At 42.3% G+C, this 21,083-nt stretch overlaps 1 long non-coding RNA gene across 1 annotated transcript; it reads left to right on the top strand.

Annotated features, from left to right (window-relative positions):
- Positions 1-1,002: 1,002 nt before the first annotated feature.
- Positions 1,003-5,613, top strand: LOC144588587 (uncharacterized). The gene is made up of 2 exons (XR_013544203.1): positions 1,003-3,397; positions 4,055-5,613. It is a non-coding gene; the product is annotated as an uncharacterized LOC144588587 (long non-coding RNA).
- Positions 5,614-21,083: the final 15,470 nt, after the last annotated feature.

Here is a 21,083-nt window from a genome sequence, read left to right on the forward strand (position 1 = left end):
GTCCTAAAGCATGATGGGTTTTAAAAAGTCTAAAGCATTGGTTCCACCAAATGACCATGGCCATGTCTTCAGCAATTCATCTTTAGAAGTGACTGTGCTTCTTTTTCTGCCAACTTCTGTGCTTCTTTTTCTGCCAACTTGGTGGACCTGTGGAATAGTCAGGACTCAGGACTTGCTCTCTGATACCACTTAAACAACGTTGATCTTCCCATCACAGAAGAGATGGGTATTTTGTTGCTTTGTCATTTTATGTGCCAGTTAAGTACAGAATTGGCCAGATGTGCTTTTCAGACTCCATGTATCACTAATCAAAAATACTCTATTTTTACTCTATTTTGACTCTATTTTTGACTCTAATCTGGCAAATAGGAAAGCCAAATAGCATTGCATACACCTGGGGGACAGGAAAGTCTTAGGGGTGGATCATACTTTCTCAGTATTAGGGAGCAGGCCGGGTAGGTGGGGCTCATCAGCCTTGGAAGGCAGCCCATCTAGGAGAAGGAAAACTCCGATTTCAAACCTCCGCTGCCTTGTGGCTACATCCACTGATGGAAAAGGCTTCAGGAATCAACCTCGTGGCAAAATCCGGAATGTTGTAAGAATAGCTGATGGTCAGATTGAATAGCTGATGGCCAAAAGATCTCCTATATGGAGAATTAGTGCAGGAAAATCACCCCAGAGGGAGACCACAGCTGTGATACAAGGATATCTGCAAGCGGGATCTGAAGGCCTTGGAAATGGATCTCATCAGATGGGAAACCCTGACATCTGAGCGTTCATCCTGGAGGCAGGCGTTGCATCACGGCCTCTCCCATTGTGAAGAGACCCTTGTCCAGCAGCCCAAGGCAAAGAGGAAGTCACGAAAGCAGCAAAATCAGGGAGCTGGACAGGGGACAGATTGTATTTGTCTTCAGTGTGGAAGGGATGGTCACTCTCAAATTGGCCTTCTCAGCCACACTAGATGCTGTTCCAAGTCCTCCATACAGAGCACAATACCATAATCTCTCGAGACTGAAGGATGCCTAATCTAAATCTATCACTAAATGTCTGCCGTGTTTACTGTTTGCCATGAATTCTCTCCCTCCCCACAGTTTATCAATTACTTTTTTACAATGGCTTCTACCTGTTTCATGTGGCAAAGAAATATGTAAATCAGAGACATCTGAAGATGCCGGCCACAGAGACTGGCGAAACGTCACGAAGATGGCCAAAGAGCCCAACACAACAACCACAAAAATAACCCTTCCTCTGCTTGGTGAGTCTCCCCAGCAAATGGCACCTTAAATTCTTTCCCCACCCTTCCAGTCTGCCTTACTTGCAACCTCAAGGCCCAGCTGGAATTCAAACTAGTTTAAAGACAGAATGGCATTTAGAGGGAAGAATTTGTTTGTCTGGCAGGGAAGAGATCCAGCAACCCTACGTAGTTCCTCTATCTTGCATGCCCTTATTTGCATAATGGGTCAAACACATAATTAGGTATCTTGTCCTATTTGTTTATTGATTTGTTAGTTGTATTTTTAGCCTGTCTGTCCCTCAGCGACCTCAAGGCAACGTACTTGGCTTTCTTCTTCCTCATCTTACTTTGACAACAGTTATGCAAGTTAAATCTGACTGAGTGCCTGTCCACACTGGCATATGGACATGATCTATGGCATGGCTTAGATCGGAAAAAAGACCTTGTCCATTTATGTTTCTACTTAGAACGATCCATCCTTCCCACTTAAGAGCTTATGCGCCAATTATTGGGGCCTATTATGATGTCACAATGAGAAACTAGAAGCTGGAGGCTTATAGGGAAGTGCAGCTTGTTTGGGGAACTTAGCGCTGTAACCTCTGTGCATAGTTATTATGTAACTAACACCTCACTCTTAAGTATAAGGATCTAGTGAAGTTTCAGAGGGAACTGAGGATTCTCACTGTATTTCAACTGGATAAATGAGGGACGTATGACATGGCAGTGTCATTATAATAATCCTCAAAGGCATGCTTCAGTCTTGAGAAACTATGGTAACGTGCTCTGTATGGAGGACTTGGAACAGCTTTAACGTCTAGTGTTTTGATGCTGTACACAAAGCTGGAATGTCTTCTCCAGGGCATGAAGCCTGGGTAAAATAATATGGAGGACAGACTGTTACCCAACCAGCAAATCCCCCCTCTCCACATCACTGAAATAGTCCAATGGAAAGGCAAGAGCCAATACAACTGGTTCCAGCAACGTCGCAGGAGTTGACAGAACGACACGAACTGCCTCCGAGATTCCAGCTCCGGATTTTGCCTCGAGGTTAACTCCTGAAGCCTTTTCCATCAGTGGATATACCCACAAGGCAGTGGAGGTTTGAAATCGGAGTTTTCCTTCTCCTAGATGGTCTGCCTTCCAGGGCTGAACGAGTCCCACCTACCCGGCTATTAGTTAGATAGGCTGGGAGGATGTCGTTTCAACTCTTGTTCGGCCATGAAGTATTCTGTGGGTGACCTCGGTTTACTCTCTCTTTCTCTTTTCCCTAACCTATCTCATAGGCTTATTGTGTGTAAAACATGGGAGCCAATACACCACCTGGATCTACTTGGAAGGGAGATCAGGTAGAACTCAAATGAAAGGCAGTAAGAGGTCTAGATAAGCACCAAATGATGGCTCCTGATCTGGAGGGCAAGGAATGTAAACTGCTTTTCAAGCTTCTGGAAATGGTTGCATAATATGTGCTCTTGTTTACACATTTTCCCCAATTGAATGCATTTTATTTATGCATCTTATTTCATTGTATACCTGTATACCTGCGTAGCTGTTTGAATTTTATAACCATGGCTAGATTGGCTCAGCATTGTTGCCTCTGCAGGGGAGCAAAGGATAGCTTGGCAAACTTGTCAAATACTTACCTTACCTTCATGGGGATAAGCAACCTTTTCCCCCTCTCTCTTTCAAGAATTGCTTTGGGATTGTGCAACAGCAGAGGCTATAAACTGGGCCAGAGACAAATGTGACTAATCCTTCTCCTTTTCTCTCTCGGTTTCTGTTACCTCCTTCTCCCCCGCTTCATCTGCTTTCACACCTGCACAGCTGTTGTTGGAGAAGGTCTCACGTGGCTGCTACAGAGGCCTGCACTCATGACCTCCAGACAGCTTTTGAAATGAGATTGTCGCCTGTTTGAAGCCAGGCTGATAGCCACTTGTGGCCCACCCCTGATCTTCTTGTGGAGTAGTGTCACTCTCTCTCTCTCTCTCTCATTGCGTGTCTTGTGACAGTGTTCCTGACATTTTCAAGGAATGAAGAAAAGAAGGTTAGAGTGGAAGCCTATTGAATTTTCTGTGTAGATGGAACTTGTATCAATCAGCACGTGGCCATCTGAGCCTCCAGTTGCACTCTGAAGTAGAACAGTCCAGTTTCAGGCCCATGAATTCAGTGAGTACTGGATAAAGATGGGAAAATCTCCCTGTCTTGGTTTCATCCCGTTTCTCAAAATTGAGATGAGCACCACGCCCTAGAGTTGGACACAACTGGACTAAATGTCAAGGGCAACCTTTACCTTTACCTTTACCTTATCTAGTCTGTGTGAGCAACCTATTTTCATCCATATTTCTATCTTGTTCCTTTTCTGCATTTCTCTGCATTTGTTTAAAATATTTCTATACATTAAAATGTATTGAATCATAATCCAGGTCCAGGTCCACTCAGATGGGATATTTTAGTTCAACCGAACGATGTTTTATCATGAAACTGTCACAAAACTGGATCATCAAAGCGGGTACTTTATGACTGGCACTGAAAGAATTTTAAGCTGTGTCCCTGAACTTTGGTCGTTTGCCATCTATACAGCTGTTTTGCTTCTCAAAATTCCGCCTTCATTTTCTTCCTGTCATTGTTTCAATTTGCAAGCCTTTTTTTTAATTTGCATGGAAACTCATGCATAGTTTCAGTACATTTTGCCTAATATGTGCATTTTTACACATCTTCTCCAACTAATGCATTTTATTTATGCATATTATTCCACTGTATACCTTCATAGCTGTTTGAATTTTGTAAAGTACATATTGTTTCATGCCATCTTTTTTTCTCTAGAAGTTTGCAAATTCTGATGAACCTTGCACATTCTTGAAGAGAGATGCAGTTCTCCTCACAAAAAGTCCAAACAAGGCAATTTTCAGTGAGACAGAATGTTAACTGAGAATACTGAATCCAACAAAGTTATTTTCTACAAGTAGAGCTACATGATGGTGCTCCAAAGGAATAACCATATGTTTTCTGGAAGCTGGAGGAGATAGGTCCCCCTTTATTCGCCGTAAATGAAATACATATATTTGGACACAGGAAACTTGATTGAGAGAACTTTAGCAACAAGGAGAAATCCCTCTTTCTGTAACATTTACTCAAAATTATATCTACTAAAGTGGTGCTGGATGAGACTCTTGAGAGTCCCCTGGACTGCAAGGAGAACAAACCTATCCATTTTGAAGGAAATCAACCCTGAGTGCTCACTGGAAGGTCAGATCCTGAAGCTGAGGCTCCAATACTTTGGCCATCTCATGAGAAGAGAAGACTCCCTGGAAAAGACCGTGATGTTGGGGAAGTGTGAAGGCAAGAAGAGAAGGGGACGACAGAGGATGAGATGGTTGAACAGTGTCATTGAAGCTACCAACATGAATTTGACCCAACTCCTGGAGGCAGTGGAAGACAGGAGGGCCTGGTGTGCTCTGGTCCATGGGGTCACGAAGAGCCGGACATGACTTAACGACTAAACAACAACAACAACAAGGTGAAATACAGAGTATTAAATCAAAATTAAGTTCTCTGAGTTCTAGAGTGTATATGCTTGCTTCTTTCATTCTTGCATATAAGAGTGAGAAACATAAAAAAAATTCCCTGCCTTTGAGAGAGCAAGATATTTTCTACCAGTATCAATGAAAGTATTTTTGAGAAATTGCAAAAAGCTACAATGGCTGCAGTCTTCTTATATGGACTTAAAAAATTAGAACCATTGATAGGTAGTTCACATACAAATGCAATCAGAGGTATTTGTGTGTTTCAGGGGAAAACAAATTGCAAGCTTTCTTGGAGGAACTCCACTTCATCAGGCTGAACAGAACCCCTTAATACAGAAAAATTGTAGACAAGAGTTGAAAGATTAATGGTACATGTCTGTGAGAGGTGATCTCAGTCCAGCTACATCATGTACCTGTATAGCACCATTAATTTCAGACCCAGGGTATGGGAAGGACAGGGAGAGAGAGAAAAGTTGGAAAGTGAAGAACACCAGTCTCCCAGCATTGCCCTTTTTAGAAGGAACTGGAACTTAATCCAGACAAGACAGAGGATCTCCTGGTCAGTCGAAAGGCAAATCAAGGAATAGGGATTCAGCCTGTGCTGGATATGGCCACACTCTTTGCGAAACCACAGGTGTGTAGCTCGGGGTTGCTCCTTGATTCATCTCAGGGCCTGAATGCCCAGGTTTCAGTAGTAGCCAGGAGTGCCTTTGGACACTTAAAATTAATGCACCAGCTGCACCCGTTTCTTGAGAGATGTGAATTGGCCATGGTGACACATCCCTAATTACAGCTCGGCTGGGTTACTATAACATGCTTTACATGTGTTTGCCTCTGGAAAGTGTTTGGAAATTTCAGAGGGTCCCAAATGCCATAGCCAGATTAACTGGGGCTGGTTGCAGGAAACATACAAGTCCCCTGTTACAACAGCTCCACTGGCTGCCAATCCATTTGCAGGCACAATTCAAAGTGCTGGTTTTAACCGACAAGCTATCTAAAAGGGGTCCAAGCTATCTAAAAGAGCGCATCTCCTTCTATGAGCCTGCTCCGGCTTTAAGATCATCAGGGGTTGCCTTTCTCTCAGTCCCGCCACCCTCACAGGGGCACTTGGTGGGGACCCAGGAGAGGGCCTTCTCTGTGGCTGCTCCCAGACTCTGGAACTCCCTCCCACAAGAAGCCAGTCTGGCCCCGTCATCACTGTCCTTCCTCAAGTGAGCAAAGACCTTACCCTTCAGACAGGCTTTTCCTTAGTGAATGGCAGTCTGAGAGAGGTTTTTCAAATTGGATTGTTGAGCTTTGTTGCTTTTTAAATGTGTTTTTAGTATTCATTTTGTTACCCTTTTAATATGATACTCATTAAATTCTTTCAACAAGAATATTCGCTTGTTTTTAGCTTTTAAATACTGTCCTTTTAATGCTGTAAACTGCCTTGGGCCCTTTAAAGGAGAAAGGCTGGGTAAAATATTTTAAATAAATAAATTATAAATACGGACTCAAAGACAACTGTGTCCATTGTGTTTTTTAAGCCATCCACTCCCTTCCAGGTGATTGCCTCAGGAGCTGATTATAGATACCTCCCAATTGCTGAAAACATGGGGGAAAAAATAAAAAATAAACAGTGAAATAAAAAGAATACCATGCTCTATAAGGTGCCCCATGCCCTTCTTTCCTGTTTGCACCACTCAGCCTCTGACCTGGCCTTGGCATTTGCAATTCCTCTTTCCTACGAATGGAGCTTTCACAGAGAAAGAGAAACACACAAATTCTGCAATAGAACCAGGCAAATACCAGGTCAGAGTGTCACCAAAAGTGTACAGGATAGAGCGGATCCACTCTCTGTGCGCTTCTTCTGGTCAAGGTCTGTGTTGAGTGGTCTGTGCATCTTCCTGGTGCTTTGCTTCAGAAATAGAGAAGACACTGGCTTTCCGTAGAGATGCTTTGTGTAACTGGGCAACGAAAAAGCTCTCTTGTATTGGAGATGTGAGCTCTCACAGCAGTTAATGAATTTTCAACAAATTGTATCAACACATCTCAAGGAGAAACAAAGATGTCTTTCTCAAGGAGAAACTGTGATGTCTTGACCTCTTTATGGAGGTTTTGTTGATTTGTACGGGAAAGAGTTAAACACATGCCGGATTTGGGCAGGATTACATCCCTAGCCGTGGATTTTTTTCCTCCTGTGATCACTCAGCAAATGTCATCAAATAATAATGGTGCGCTGTCAAGTTAGCTCTGACTTATGACAATTCTTTCCGGGTTTCCCAAGATGCAGAGTGGAGAGCTGAAATCAGCAACCAAACTCACTGAGCTATCCAGCCGCCTAGTGAATGTCATAGCGCTGCCCTAACTGTAACCGGCCGGGGGGGTTCTAGAGGTCCTGATGGGGAATTTTCCTACATCAAGATTACCATAAACCCAAGCAGGTTGTAGTCCCAAAGTGAGGTTGGGCTAGATCTTCACAGCTGTGGAATACTGTGGCGGCTATGATGAGGTAGACTTTGGCACAATAGACTAAATTTAAAAACTTCGAACTGCAGCATGGGGAACACTCAAAAATCTATACCCTAAGTTACACAAAAAAAACAACAGCTATGTAATGGTAGAAGACAAGCATGTTTCAAGAGAATGGCTGAGTTGACATTCTGTTGAGCTAATTTCCTCCTTGAAGGGAGGTTGTAATATAAGAGAGAATTCAGCGTTGGTGTCTTTTACTAACAGTCCAATGTTTGTTGGTTTATTTATTTATTTAACTGTTCCTTCTGCTACTGCATTTCAGTCACTTAGGAAGCTGGAATAGGTGTAACTCTTTCTAGTCCATGTTTCTGGTTGATTCCCAGTCCCTATCAGTATAATGTATGTCTATCTAGTCTGTGGTGGCGATGCTGCGGGTTAAACCGCAGAAGCCTCTGTGCTGCAGGGTCAGAAAACCAGCCGTCGTAAGATCAAATCCACATGTTCATCAAGAAAAGGGGATGGATAAGGATATTTTGTATAGTAATTTGCAAAAACTGACTTTATCAGGTATGTTGTCAATGTCTCATGCAAACTCTTTCTCTCAAGGTATTTCTTCGAAATCTTAAAGCTGACAGGAAAAAAATGGATTTGTTTGAAATATGGTGCTGCAAGAGAATGACTGACTGATTGACTGAATGAATGAATGTATTTATTACAGTCGGGTGACCAGCACATAAAACATATTATGTGGCTAAAATATACAAAATGCAATTTAAAAATATACAACCAGTTCATAAAACATATTATGTGGTTAAAATATACAAAATGCAGTTTAAATAGTATACAACAGATAATTAATTGTGTACTGGTTGTAAAATATGGGAAGAATCAAATACAGCATTTTTATAGCTATCCTTTGAACCATTGGATTGTCTAGGCGGGCAAACGGGCTTGGACAGGGTCTTTGAGTTATAGGTAGTCCTTCCTACATATTTGTAAAGATTTGTAAACATTTCCTTCCTTCGGTTGAGATCACAACATTTCTCTATGCTCGACAATAAACCACCCTCATGCTAAAACCAGTCAACCTGTGAACTCAGGAGACTATAAGGGAGTGCTCTGCCATTGCTGCGGCACAAAATTTTGTTGCAGAACATGTAATAAGGGATGTTTTGGGCACATCATGAAAAGTCAAGGTTCTCCAGAAAAGGCAATAATGCTGGGAAGGTGGGAAGCAGCAGGAAAAGAGGAGGACTAAATATGAGATGAATTGACCCCCTAAAGGAAGCCACAAGCTTGAGTTTGCAATTGCTGAGCAGACATGTTGAGGACAGGATATTTTGGAGACGGGTCTTTCTTAGGGTTGCTATAAGGCAGAGGCAATTTGGTGACACATAACAACAAATCCTTTATTATGGTGGGGTCTTCTGTAGAAGAAATTGAACGGGAATTGAGAGAAGGTTCATGAATTGCACACAAAAGAAACAAAAGCTGGTCCTTAAGTAAAATCCAAAACTAAGGTGGGTTATCTATTTATTTATCTATTTATCCAAAACTAAGGATGGGTTATCTATTTATTTAAATTAAGGCCACTTAATTTCAGAAACAAAACAAAACAACCCCCAAACCACCACCACTATCCCAAAACACACACACAAAAACCCAGATATAGGTTAACTTTTGAGTCTGGACATTTCAGAGTTGGAGGGGTGGGGGACACAGAAAAAGACAAATTTCGCCAAATGCCCCAAATAATCTTGTCCGGACGTGAGGGCTAGGCTCCTTTGCTTAATGTGAGTTCCAAAAAGGATGTTTTCAGCATCAGCTTGAAGTATCTGGTTTCACAGAATATACATATTTTATTGTCTTTGTTCAATTCGGTCAGCAAGGGCCTGTCAATCTCTTGGCTTCCGGCCCACTGCCTTATATCTCAGCACATGGGTCCTGTCTGGCTGGAGATTTTATAGGGCTGCCAGGTTTGTGGCAAATGGTACTACTTTTGAGAAAGCGAGGCGTTGTTTGACTGTGTCTCACTACCAACATAGTTTGTCACAGGCCTTTAATTGGTAGAGCTGTTTGCCACTATATATAAATAATCACTGTTTTGACTCCACCAAGGGGCTTAGTTACAGCACTTCAGTTCTGTGGGATTTGCAGTAAACCAGATCAGAAAGATTTGCTGTCATACCGATACACTGTAGACCTAGTTTCATTAGCTGGTGTTAATGAGCATATAAAAATGGAATCGTTCTCGCAACAAGACAGACCTTTGAAGAAGTGATATGAATAGAATAATGAGGTAAGATACCTGGGTTTAGAATATCATGTAGTAGGAAATATGGAAAAGGCATGAACTCATATACTGTATGTATATAATCTTATTTATGAAGAGCTTGCAACCATACAATACTTCATATTGTTTTATTAGCATGCAACATGCTTGTAGAAAAACAGGGATACGGAATGGGTGGCAATAAATATTTTGCAAGATGGTATGAAGCAAGATTGTTTGGTTCAAAGGCAGAGGGGGAAAGAGCTGATTTCACAGAGACATGAATTCTGTTGCAGAGTTTTGAATTTCTGAACAAGTTCCTCACATTAGTTAGTTAGGCATCCTTCAGTCTCAAAAGACTATGGTACCGTGCTCTGTATGGAGGACTTGGAGCAGCGTCTGGTGTGGCTGAGGAGGCCGATTCGAGAGTGACAGTCTCTTCCACACTGAAGACAAATCCAATCTGTCCCCTGTCCAGCTCCCTGGTTTTGTTGCTTTTGTGACTTCCTCTTTGCCTCAGCCTGCTGGGCAAGGGTCTCTTCAAATTAGGAGAGGCCGTAATGCAATGCCTGCCTCCAGGCTGAACGCTCAGATGTCAGGGCTTCCCATCTGTTGAGGTCCATTCCTAAGGCCTTCAGATCTCGCTTGCAGATATCCTTGTATCGCAGCTGTGGCCTCCCTCTGGGATGGTTTCCCTGCACTAATTCTCCATACAGGAGATCCTTTGGAATCCGACCATCAGCCATTCTCACAACGTGTCCAAGCCAACGTAGACGTCGCTGTTTCAGTAATGTGTTCATGCTGAAAATTCCAGCTCGTTCTAGGACTACTCTGTTTGGAACTTTGTCCTGCCAGGTGACACCAAAAATCCGTCGGAGGCAACGCATATGGAAGGTGTTCAGCTTCCTCTCCTGCCGTGCACAAATGGTCCAGGACTCACTACAGTACAGGAGTGTGCTTAGGACACAGGCTCTATAGACCTGGATCTTCATATGTGTTGTCAGCTTCTTACTGAGCCATACTCTCTTTGTGAGTCTAGAGAACATAGTCCACCCTTTTCTCATTAATTGGCACTTAAGGTCTCAACTCACTCTGAGACATTTGTAAGAGAAAGAATAAAAACATTTCATGACTTAACAGTTGTGAAAAGATCACTAGCAAACAAACAAACAAACAAATCTGATTCTAAGCCAGGAAAAGAAAGAGGAAAAGAGACTTAGCAGAAAGGTGAGATTATCTTTGAAATCGAAGGTAGGAAGGAATGATTGGTTAGTGCTGTATAGATTGACAGTCACCCCGGCCAAGAAAGGTCCCTTCCAGCCACACTTTCTATAGGCAGCATGCAAGGCGGTAAAAACTCAAACAAATTCATAGTCTTAGATGTTTAAAGCTATCCTTGTATATGTCTGTGTATGATGCCCACTCTAGATGTGTTCGCTGTGGAAAATAACTGTCACAACACAACTGTTTCCTACTGAATGTAATTGTATTGAAAAGGTAATCTTGCTTATCAATTTCCTATCAAAATTTTCCTCAGAATGGGGAGAGATGGCTGCTTCCTAACTGGTTCTCAGAAGGGCTTCTATTGGATTATGCAGCTATCTGAAACCATGTGTTTACTATTTCTCTCATGTTTTACAGGGCCAGATCTACCATTAGGCAAGTCAGTGTGGTTGCCTCGGGCAGCAGATGTGTCCTGAAGGGGCAAGCAAGTTGTTGGTTGTTTCATAGAGTGTTCTTTTTAAAGCAGAAGGATAATTGCATAAGTTGAGCGACCAATCATTCGATGGGTTGCATAATTAATCTTGTAAGAAATGTGAGTCTGGAGGTGCAAAAATCAGCCCCTGGAATAGAGGGGTGTTTACATGATTGTCCTTACGCAGTTGTGTAATGGAATAGGATACTATCCTTAATTTGTGATTGTTGTACAGTGGTGCCCCGCATGACGATGATAATCCGTTCCATAGAAATTGCTGTCTTGTGAAAACATTGTCTTGCGGAAACCGTTTCCCCGTTGGAATGCATTGAAACCTGTTTAATGCGTTCCAATGGGGAAAAAAGTTGTCATTTTGTGAAGATCACCGATATGGAAGCCATTTTGCAAAGCGCCGATCAGCTGTTAAAATGGCTGTCCTGCGAAGCATCAGTCCCGAAAACACCCATTTTGGGAAGCACCGATCAGTGCCAAAATTGTCCTCTTGTGAGAAACAGTTTGCAAGGCACGGACCCAAATATCGTCCAGCGAAAATTGCCCATTGGAAACACTGTTTTGCGAATCACTATAGCGATCACAAAACCTCATCGTTATGCGGATTCATCATTTTGCGAGGTCGTCATCTAGCGGGGCACCACTGTATTTTTTTCTAAGTATGGAAGAGAGGTGAAGGATTAATGTGCCAAAAACAGATTGTTATGCCACCTTTCTCCCAACTATGGGGCCCAAGGCTGCTTGCAAATTCTTAAAAGACCATACCAAGTAAAAACATAATAAATTATTACATTATGAAATAATTAAGCATATAAAGTATTAAAATAACAGTTTTAAAACTGTTAAAACACCTTAAAGCAAATTATAAAACATACATAAAACAATATGCATCACCCAAACTCATCATTGCCCATTTAGCTGTTGAAAGCCTGTCTCGAAAGTAGGGTTTCCATCTGTTACATTGAATTGATGTGGATACAGAGCACTGGGATTGGGGGTGGGTTCATCATTTCTTGCCTCACTTCAAGCAGCAAAATGTCTTGGATTCTTTTGGAATCTGGGACTAAGCCATAATCTGTCTGATGTGTGTGTGTCTAGTTTTATTGCTTAGATATCACATTAGCTTTCCAGGAGAAGACCCTGAGTGGGTTGAGCTGACATGATCAGATAAGCCCGTTGTTGTTGTAGGTGTTTTGAAATTCTCAAAACACCCCGTGTACAAAGTGATAATGCAACAGTAGGTCTCTTGAGCAAGTGGTCATGTACACAAGATGCTGTTTACTCAAGATATTTCCATTAGACACAATCAATATTACCTAATGAAGTCTGCAACAAAATGTTACAAATACCCCCACCTTGCAACAGGTGCGGCCTTCAAAGGAAACATACACAAGGCAATTTAGGCTAAATGTCAGATGAGAGGAAGGCAAAAGAGGAAAAGGAATCATGTCACGTGTGTTTGTTTGTGTGTCTCTGTGTATACAAATGGTGCAGTCCAAAAGGCCAAAATAATATCAAGCACAGGAATTATTTAGTTACCTAAATGAGTTATTAATTATCTAATTTGCGTTTTTAAAGGTAGTTTTGAGAAATGTGAAATACCTTTGTTTTTGTTGAAAATTATAAATTATAAAATTTATAAATATTATACTGATGCCATTTTCTTTTACCATGGGGCTGTACAGTGGTGCCCCGCATAGCGACGTTAATCCGTTCCAGGAAAAACATCACTATCCGAAAACATCGCTATACGGAAAGAAAAACCCCATAGGAACGCATTAAATTCCGTTTAATGCGTTCCTGTGGGGGATAAACTCACCGCTAAGCAGGAATCCTCCATAGGGCCGCCATTTTCGCCGCCTCGGTAAGCAAGGAATCAGTGCGAAAACGCTGTGGGCGGCCATTTTGTTGATGCGGCGACCATTTTGGAACCGCCAATCAGCTGTTTCTAAAATATCACAATGCAAAGATTGGTAAGCGAAACGCTTACTGATCATCGCAATGCGATGTTTTGCCTATTCAAAACATCGCAATGCCATTGCAAAATCCGCGTCGCTATGCAGATTCATCGTTAAACGGTGCGCTCGTCATGCTAGGCACCACTGTATTAGATTCTAGATACAAATCATGACCCAATTCTTTCTAGAAGCAAAAAATGACTAAAAATGACCTTGGTATGATCAGAAATAGGTTTATACTTGATAACGCACTGCTCCCACTCAAACTGGCTAAATATCTCTACTTACTCTTAACACCTAAACAACACAAAGCTCTTACTCTGGCCTGCTTCAATGCACTTCCGTCAGCAGTCCAGGAAGGGAAGTATAACACCTCTTACGTTCAGCGTTTATGCCCCTGTAACTCTGGTGAGATTGAATCTATTTCCCATATGTTACTCCATTGTATTCAATATTCTGGCATTCAATAAGTCCTTGTTAACCCTTACATAAGGGCATTTCCTGGACGATCAGATGCACATTACACACTGCTTTTGCTGACAGGGCAATGCCCTGGCAGATATACTGGGGTAAACCAAAATTCAGATATGCTGACAAAAGTAGCTAAATTCTGTGCTGTTGCAATCAAAATCCGTGAAGGAAAGGTTCCACCTAAAGCGCAGCTATAGTATCTGTAATTTGGTGTACTGTATACCAATTTGGTACAATGATCACACGGGCTCTATGAGCTTCAAAGTAACAATTTTGTCATTCTGTGCAAGCTGCAATAGCTCATAGATAAGGCCTATGATAGGGAGGAAGGAGATATTTAGTAAGATGTATGAATGTAGTTATATATATATATATATATGTATATAGATGTTTTTAGTGTTTTAGTGTTTTTGATGTTTTTAGATTGATTTTATGTCTCCTAATTTAAATAATTTACCTTACTTTTGCTGGTCAATGACCGTAATAAAACATTTGTTTCTTTGCCTTTCAGCCCTTCCTCAGTGTGCCTTTTGCCATTGCTTCAAACAGACTGTAGAGAGGGGAAAAGAACCACCCAGCAGGGAGGCGGGGCTGTATTTGAATTCAGAGATGGGAGAGAATGATTGGTCCCTGCTGGATAAATACTGTAGTCAATCCCACCAGCTGAGTGAAGCTCTCCCAGTCAAACAAACTAGAGGCAGCATGCGAGGTTGTGAAAACTCCAATAATGTTAGAGACGGGGGCCTTCACAGATAAACAGCTGGCCACCACAGTTACATAATGGTGTCAATCATCATAATGGCAGTTGAAAATGTTGCACACTGCATATGTGGCATGAGAAATAAAGAGCACAGTGTTACTCAATACTGATAACAGCTGTAATTTGCTGACCATGATGTTCCCAAAATAATGTGCAAACGTGTGTGCAATTATACTGCCTTTCATACTTTGTGTTTGAAAAAAATGCGGACAAGAAATATGACACCTGAGAGTCCAGCTAGGTTGGTTTACAACAAATGTGTGTCTCTTGTATGGCTAGAATGACTCTCTTCTGTGATTTCACAAAAGGGGTAATGAATCACCACAGTCTGTGGAGTTTGCTCTTCATATATTTTTTGCAGGCCATTCATTTCCTGCTCTGGCAACTTTCATTATACTGTGCCAGAAAGAGCCAGAAAGGTTAGGTTATTTACCTTAAATACGACGTGGTCGCACTGTGGGTTAAACCACAGAAGTCTCTGTGCTGCAAGTTCAGAAGACCAGCAGTCGTAAGATCGAATCCACACCACGGAGTGAGCTCCCATCACTTGTCCCAGCTCCTGCCAAACTAGCAGTTTGAAAGCATGCAAATGCAAGTACAGCGGTGCCTCACTTAGCGACGTTAATCCGTTCCAGGAAAAACGTTGCTAAGCAATTTCATCACTAAGCGATTTTTAAAAGCCCATAGAAACACATCAAAACACATTTAATGCATTCCTATGGGCTTAAAAACTCACTGTATGTGAAAATTCTCCATAGTGCCGCCATTTTCGCTGCGTCTTAAGTGAGGCAAAACAGCGGGCGGCCATTTTGTTTACCTGGTGACCATTTTGAAACCGCGGACTGGCTGCCTGACTGGATGTGTTTGAATCCCCCCCCCCCGACACAGGAAAGCCTATGAGATTCTGTGAGCTCAACGCTAACCCCTCCCAACACATTTCCTATCTCTGCAAGGATTAGCAGTTGCAGCGTGTAGTTTACTTGGTGGTAAAATGAATTATTGTTTTACATGTGAGCAAATCAATTCCAATTTATGGTGACCCTTACAGGGTTTATTTATTTATTTATTTATTTATTTATTTATTTATTTATTTATTTATTTATTTATAGCCCGCACATCTAGTCATACCGTAACAACATATCATATAGCAAATACAGTTTAAAATCATAACAATATATTACTAAAAACAATGATCCAGATGAGAGAAAGCATAAAAAACAAAATCAGGCAGTGTATGGAGGAAAGGCTTATACAGCCAGGTTTTCAGTTGGCGTTTGAAGATGCCCAGGGAAGGGGCCATACAGATCTCAGGAGGGAGGCTATTCCAAAGACGAGGAGCCACCACCCAGAAGGCCCAGTTTCTCGTCTTTTGTGAGATGTTCAAAGAGTGATCTTACCACCACTAAATTTCCTTAACTGAGACGGGATTAGAACCCTCTCCTAGTCCAACAATCTGCCCTTTACACTACACTAGCTCTTACATCATGAGTATCTCAGTGTATGCATAGAGCTGGAAGGATTCCACAGGATATATGTGCCATTTGTTTTCAGTAACAGCCGCCTAGAGTGGTCTTTTAGGCCAGATGGGCAGGGTATAAATCAAATAAACAAAATAAATAATAAAATAAATACAGGACATGTGGTCACCAGAAAAAAGGAATGAACCAGTTTGTTCCAAAAGTGGACCGAACCACGGGACAAAGCACTGTTTGATGACACCCTCAGTAGAGTTTCTGCTGTATAGTGGCTAAGGCTCTGGGCGAGAAGGCTTTGTATCTTTCTATTTGGGTAAACCATGGTTACTCAGCCTCATCCCTCCAGCACATTCCAGTAGAGGGACAATATTGTCTTGTCCTATAGGATTGTTCTGCATCACACTAAAGAAACGGCTGTGAGTAGGTCTGGGGTATTCAGACTTCTTGGACTACAAGTCCTATAATTCCCTGTTCTGGGAGTTCTAGCTAAATTACACACATCTTACAGACACCTGCATGTGGTTCACATGGGAGAAAAGGCCTAAATTGGAAGGCTTTGAGGCTTAGCTTGGCCTAGATCTGCCCTAGCTACCTATTGAGAAGGAAGCTCCCAGTTAGCATCGGGGCAGGAAGTAAGTGTAGCATTTATGAGGAGAAATAACAAAGTGCATGGTCACACACACACACACACACACACACACACACACATTCTTCTTTATTTGTGGCATTGCTCACAAATGCTATACAGTGGTGCCTCGCAAGACAGGCACTCCATTTAACGACGAATCCGCATTACGATGAGGTTTTTGCGATTGCTTGATGTTTTGAATGGGGGAATTTCGCTGCGTGATGATCGGTTCCCTGTTTTGGGAACCGATTTTCGCTTCCCAAAGATCAAAACAGCTGATCGTTGGGTTTTCAAAATGGCCGCCAGGTGATCAAAATGTCTCCCCGCTGTGTTTAGGAGTCATTTTTTGCTGCACAGGCACCCGAAAATGGCCGCCCCTATGGAGGATCTTCACTGGACGGTGAGTTCTTAGGTTTTAATGCGTTTCAATTGCTTTTTTATTTTCGCTTTACGAAGTTTTCGTTCTACAGCAATTTCATTGGAACGAATTAACGTCGTAATACGAGGCACCACTGTACTTCATCCATGCGTTGTACATTTATTTCCACCACTTGATGACTGGAGTGTCTGGAATAATTTGAAACATTCCTGGTAGGAACACCAGCCTGTAGCTTGGCGTGGTGGAGCTGAGGTGCTTCCTTGTAAGCAGATCTCCATGTAAACAAGCAAAGGTTTCCATTTTTAGAGGGGAGTTTTGAGGGGCACACTGCTGTGCAGTGCTTGCCCAGATCATATGAAGATAATAGGCAAATAAAAGTATTAAATGTATGGTGGCTGGATAATACAATGAGCTGGAGCACCTGGCAATACAATGATCAGGCGTTCAATTCTCCATTATGCCGCATAGAATAAGAGTCCGCTTATGTGGTCTTGGGTAAGCTGCACAGTCTCAGGTACTTCCAGAAGAACAGAATGAGAAATTACTTCTGAGTATCATATACCTAGGAAACCCTGGAAAGGGTCACCATCTTTCAGAAGCAATTTGATGGTACATAACTGGAGTGTTGCATTTTCACCACTGCACCAGGAGGCTCCAAGTCTAGAGTCCAAGATCCTTTTAGGAGGGTCAACCCTTGGGCAATGGTCAAAGCTGAGACGCCACAATAGGATGCTTCCATCCTTGTCAGGCATTAATAGCTGCATCATAGAATCACAGAATGATGGAATTGGAAGGGTCCTCTAAGGCAATGGTCCCCAACCTCGGGCCTCCAGATGTTTTTTGGACTACAACTCCCAGAAGCCTTCACCACCACTGCTGGCCAGGATTTCTGGGAGTTCAAGTCCAAGAACATCTGGAGGCCCAAGGTCGGAGACCACTGCTCTAAGGCCATTCAACCCCTTGCTCAGTGCAGGAATCGAAATCTGAGTATACAGTATCTGACAGATGGTTCTTTAATTTTCTCTTGAATGCCTCCAGCACTGGAGCACTCACCAAAGCAGAACAGAGTTGATAGTTCCAGTGGTAATGGGGGCAGAGAAGCTCCTGGAGGGCAGCCGTTGGACAGCACTAGTAGTAAAAGGTGACAATGGGGGAGGATCCATCAAGGACAATATGGAGGTGTAACTCAAGCTAATCTTCTTGATATGGCACAGAAGAAAGCAATGGTAAACTACTTTTGCGTATTTTATAGTTCAAAAATCCTAGAATGACATAATTCCAAATAGGTATAGGAAGGAAAATCCCTGTTAAGTTGTTCTGATATCTGTGTTGTCAGCAAAAACCTATTCGAAGAGAAGTTTCCTGCTGTGTGTGGGCAAGAGCCCACACTTGGTTGGGTAGGATTTTTCCCCCATTGCCCCCCCATTATGAAATGCTGTACTTTCTGGGTTTTTTTTAATGTTTATTTTGCTTTCTGATTTTTTCAGTAATTGTGTGTGTGTATGTGTGTGTGTGTGTATGTGTGTGTGTGTGTGTGTGTGTGTGTCTGCTACTGTTTGTTTTCTCAGTTGTTTCGTCACTCACACAAACACACACACATACAAGTCTTTTTGAATTAGGAGTGGCCACTGTATGTCCCTGTACAAAGGGACGTGGTGGCGCTGGGGGTTAAACCACAGAAGCCTCTGTGCTGGATTGTCAGAAGAACAGCAGTCCAGTCGTAAGATCGAATCCACACGACGGAGTGAGCTCCCGTCACTTGTCCCAGCTCCTTGCCAACCTAGCAGTTCGAAGGCATGTAAAAGCGAGTAGATAAATAGGTACCACCATGGTGGGAAGGTAACGGCATTCCATGTCTAGTCGCGCTGCCCACGTGACCACGGGAACTGTCTACGGACAAACGTTGGCTCTGTGGCTTGGAGATGGGGATGAGCACTGCGCCCTAGAGTCGGACATGACTGGACTAAATGTCAAGGGAACCTTTACCTTTACCTTACTGCATTTGTGTTCTAGTGCTCAGTTCAATGATATTCACAGTCACACCTCTTATAGATACGCAATTAGTATCTCATCTGATGAGACTCCTTGACTTGTTATCATGGACTCTCTCAGTACATTGACAGTGCTTTGCAAGCCACACTTGGAAGTTTTAATGTTAGCACTGTCTCAGTATTAACTGGCTGAAGTTTAACTATTAATGAAAAAATTTAGAAAATACTTGAATTATGAAATCCTTAAATGTTGTTTAAAAATCCAACATTACTATATATAACCAACAGCCACTTTACATAACAAGCTGATCAGTGGCTACCCACAAACCCTAATGTTACTTGTGTAACATCATACGAGAATAAAAATGTCAAAATCGTAATAAAAATGTTGAAATCATTGGGCTTTGAAGATTATTCAGAGTGACAAGTATTTCGAAGTTGTAGATGTCTTCCATCGTGGAGGGGTTTATGATTCTGGGGACCTAAAAGGGCTGATGCTTTTGAATTGTGCTGCTGGAGAAGACTCTTGAGAGTCCCCTGCACTGCAGGGAGAACAAACCTATCCATTCTAAAGGAAATCAACCCCGAGTGCTCACTGGAAGGACAGATCCTGAAGCTGAGGCTCCAATACTTTGGCCATCTCATGAGAAGAGAAGACTCCCTGGAAAAGACCTTAATGTTAGGAAAGTGTGACAGCAAGAGGAGAAGGGGCTGACAGAGGATGAGATGGTTGGACAGAGTCATCGAAGTGACCAACATGACTTTGACCAAGCTCCGGGAGGCAGGGGAAGACAGGAGGGCCTGGCGTGCTCGGGTCCATGGGGTCATGAAGAGTCGGACATGACTAAATGACTAAACAACAACAAACGGGCTGGAGGAAGACCTTCCTTCATGTGTTTTGCTGACTAGCCATTTGCCCTTCCAGAATCCCGAGAAAGCCTGCCTAGAACTATAAAATGTTCTCCCTTTTTTGTTGAGCTGGCATATTTCACTTCTTACAGGGAGAGTGACAGCTGCAAGCTTTCCTCATCTCCTAGTTGCAAAGAAATGATGACCCTCTCTCTTAGGGTTTCCCAATCCCTGCCCCAGTTCCTCTTTCGGGTTTAAGCATTTTTTTTTCCTGCATGAACTTCTCTTGGCAACCTGGAAGTGAGGGTGACTAAGAGGGGAAGACCCAACCATGTCAAATTTCAGAATCAGCTCCTGGGTTGCATAAGAGTTATTTTTAAGGCAATTGCAGACAATGGCTGGAATTTGGAAACCACTTGTTCTGGGGTAACTTTGGGCTACATATATCTCCTTTCCTCTTGATTCTTATGGATTATGCTGTCTAGGACTTCAGATGCCTGAAGCCAACACTACCGTCACATCCCTACCAGAGCTTATCTCTCTAAATTCACACATGTTGGAAGAAAGTTCAGTACCAGGGATAACTGTTGAGTGCATGTAGGCTTCCACATGATTTAGTGCTCGTACTACAGAGGGGGGCAGTTGACCATGGCCAGCACAGAATTTGAATGTCCTGAAAAAGGAAAACAAAACAAACAGACAAAAACAAAACAAAACAAAACACAGCTAATTTGGTATTAATTTGTTATTTTTTGTATTCCACTACAGGAAGTAAGGGAAGAGGAGTTAGGATTATTCTACTTTAAATATCTAAATTACTAGCCTTAATTTAGATATTCTACAGAATTTAGGATTAACTATTTACAAATATTGGAACTACAAATGGAACTCATAATACCTAGTTATTATTGTGTAGTAAGTAACACCTGAGTTATTTCTATGTGATAAGTAATAATATAAATGGCTTTGGCTCAAGCTATCTCAAGGATCACATCTCCCTTTATGTTCCTGCTCAAGTGTTAAGATCATCAGGAGAGGCCTTCCTCTCAGTCCTGGCACCTTCACAGGTGTGTTTGGAGAGTGTCTTCTCTGTTGCTGCTCCCAGACTTTGGAACTCCCTCCCACAGGAAGCCAGGCTGGCCCTATCTTTGCTGTCCTTCTGCAAGCAGGCAAAGACCTTTCTCTTCAGGCAAGCTTTTCCTGAGTGAATGGCTGTTCAGTTGAGGTTTTGAAATGGATAGTTGTACAGTAACTTATTGCACTGAAAGTTGTTTTGGTGTTGATTGTATCTTCAGGTATTGTATCCATTGATCCTTCTAGTATTGTATATCACTGTTATTATCTGAAATGCTGTCTTTTAATTGTTGTAAACCACCTTGAGTC

Source organism: Pogona vitticeps, chromosome 4 (assembly GCF_051106095.1).
Source record: "Pogona vitticeps strain Pit_001003342236 chromosome 4, PviZW2.1, whole genome shotgun sequence".
Taxonomy (NCBI): domain Eukaryota; kingdom Metazoa; phylum Chordata; class Lepidosauria; order Squamata; family Agamidae; genus Pogona; species Pogona vitticeps.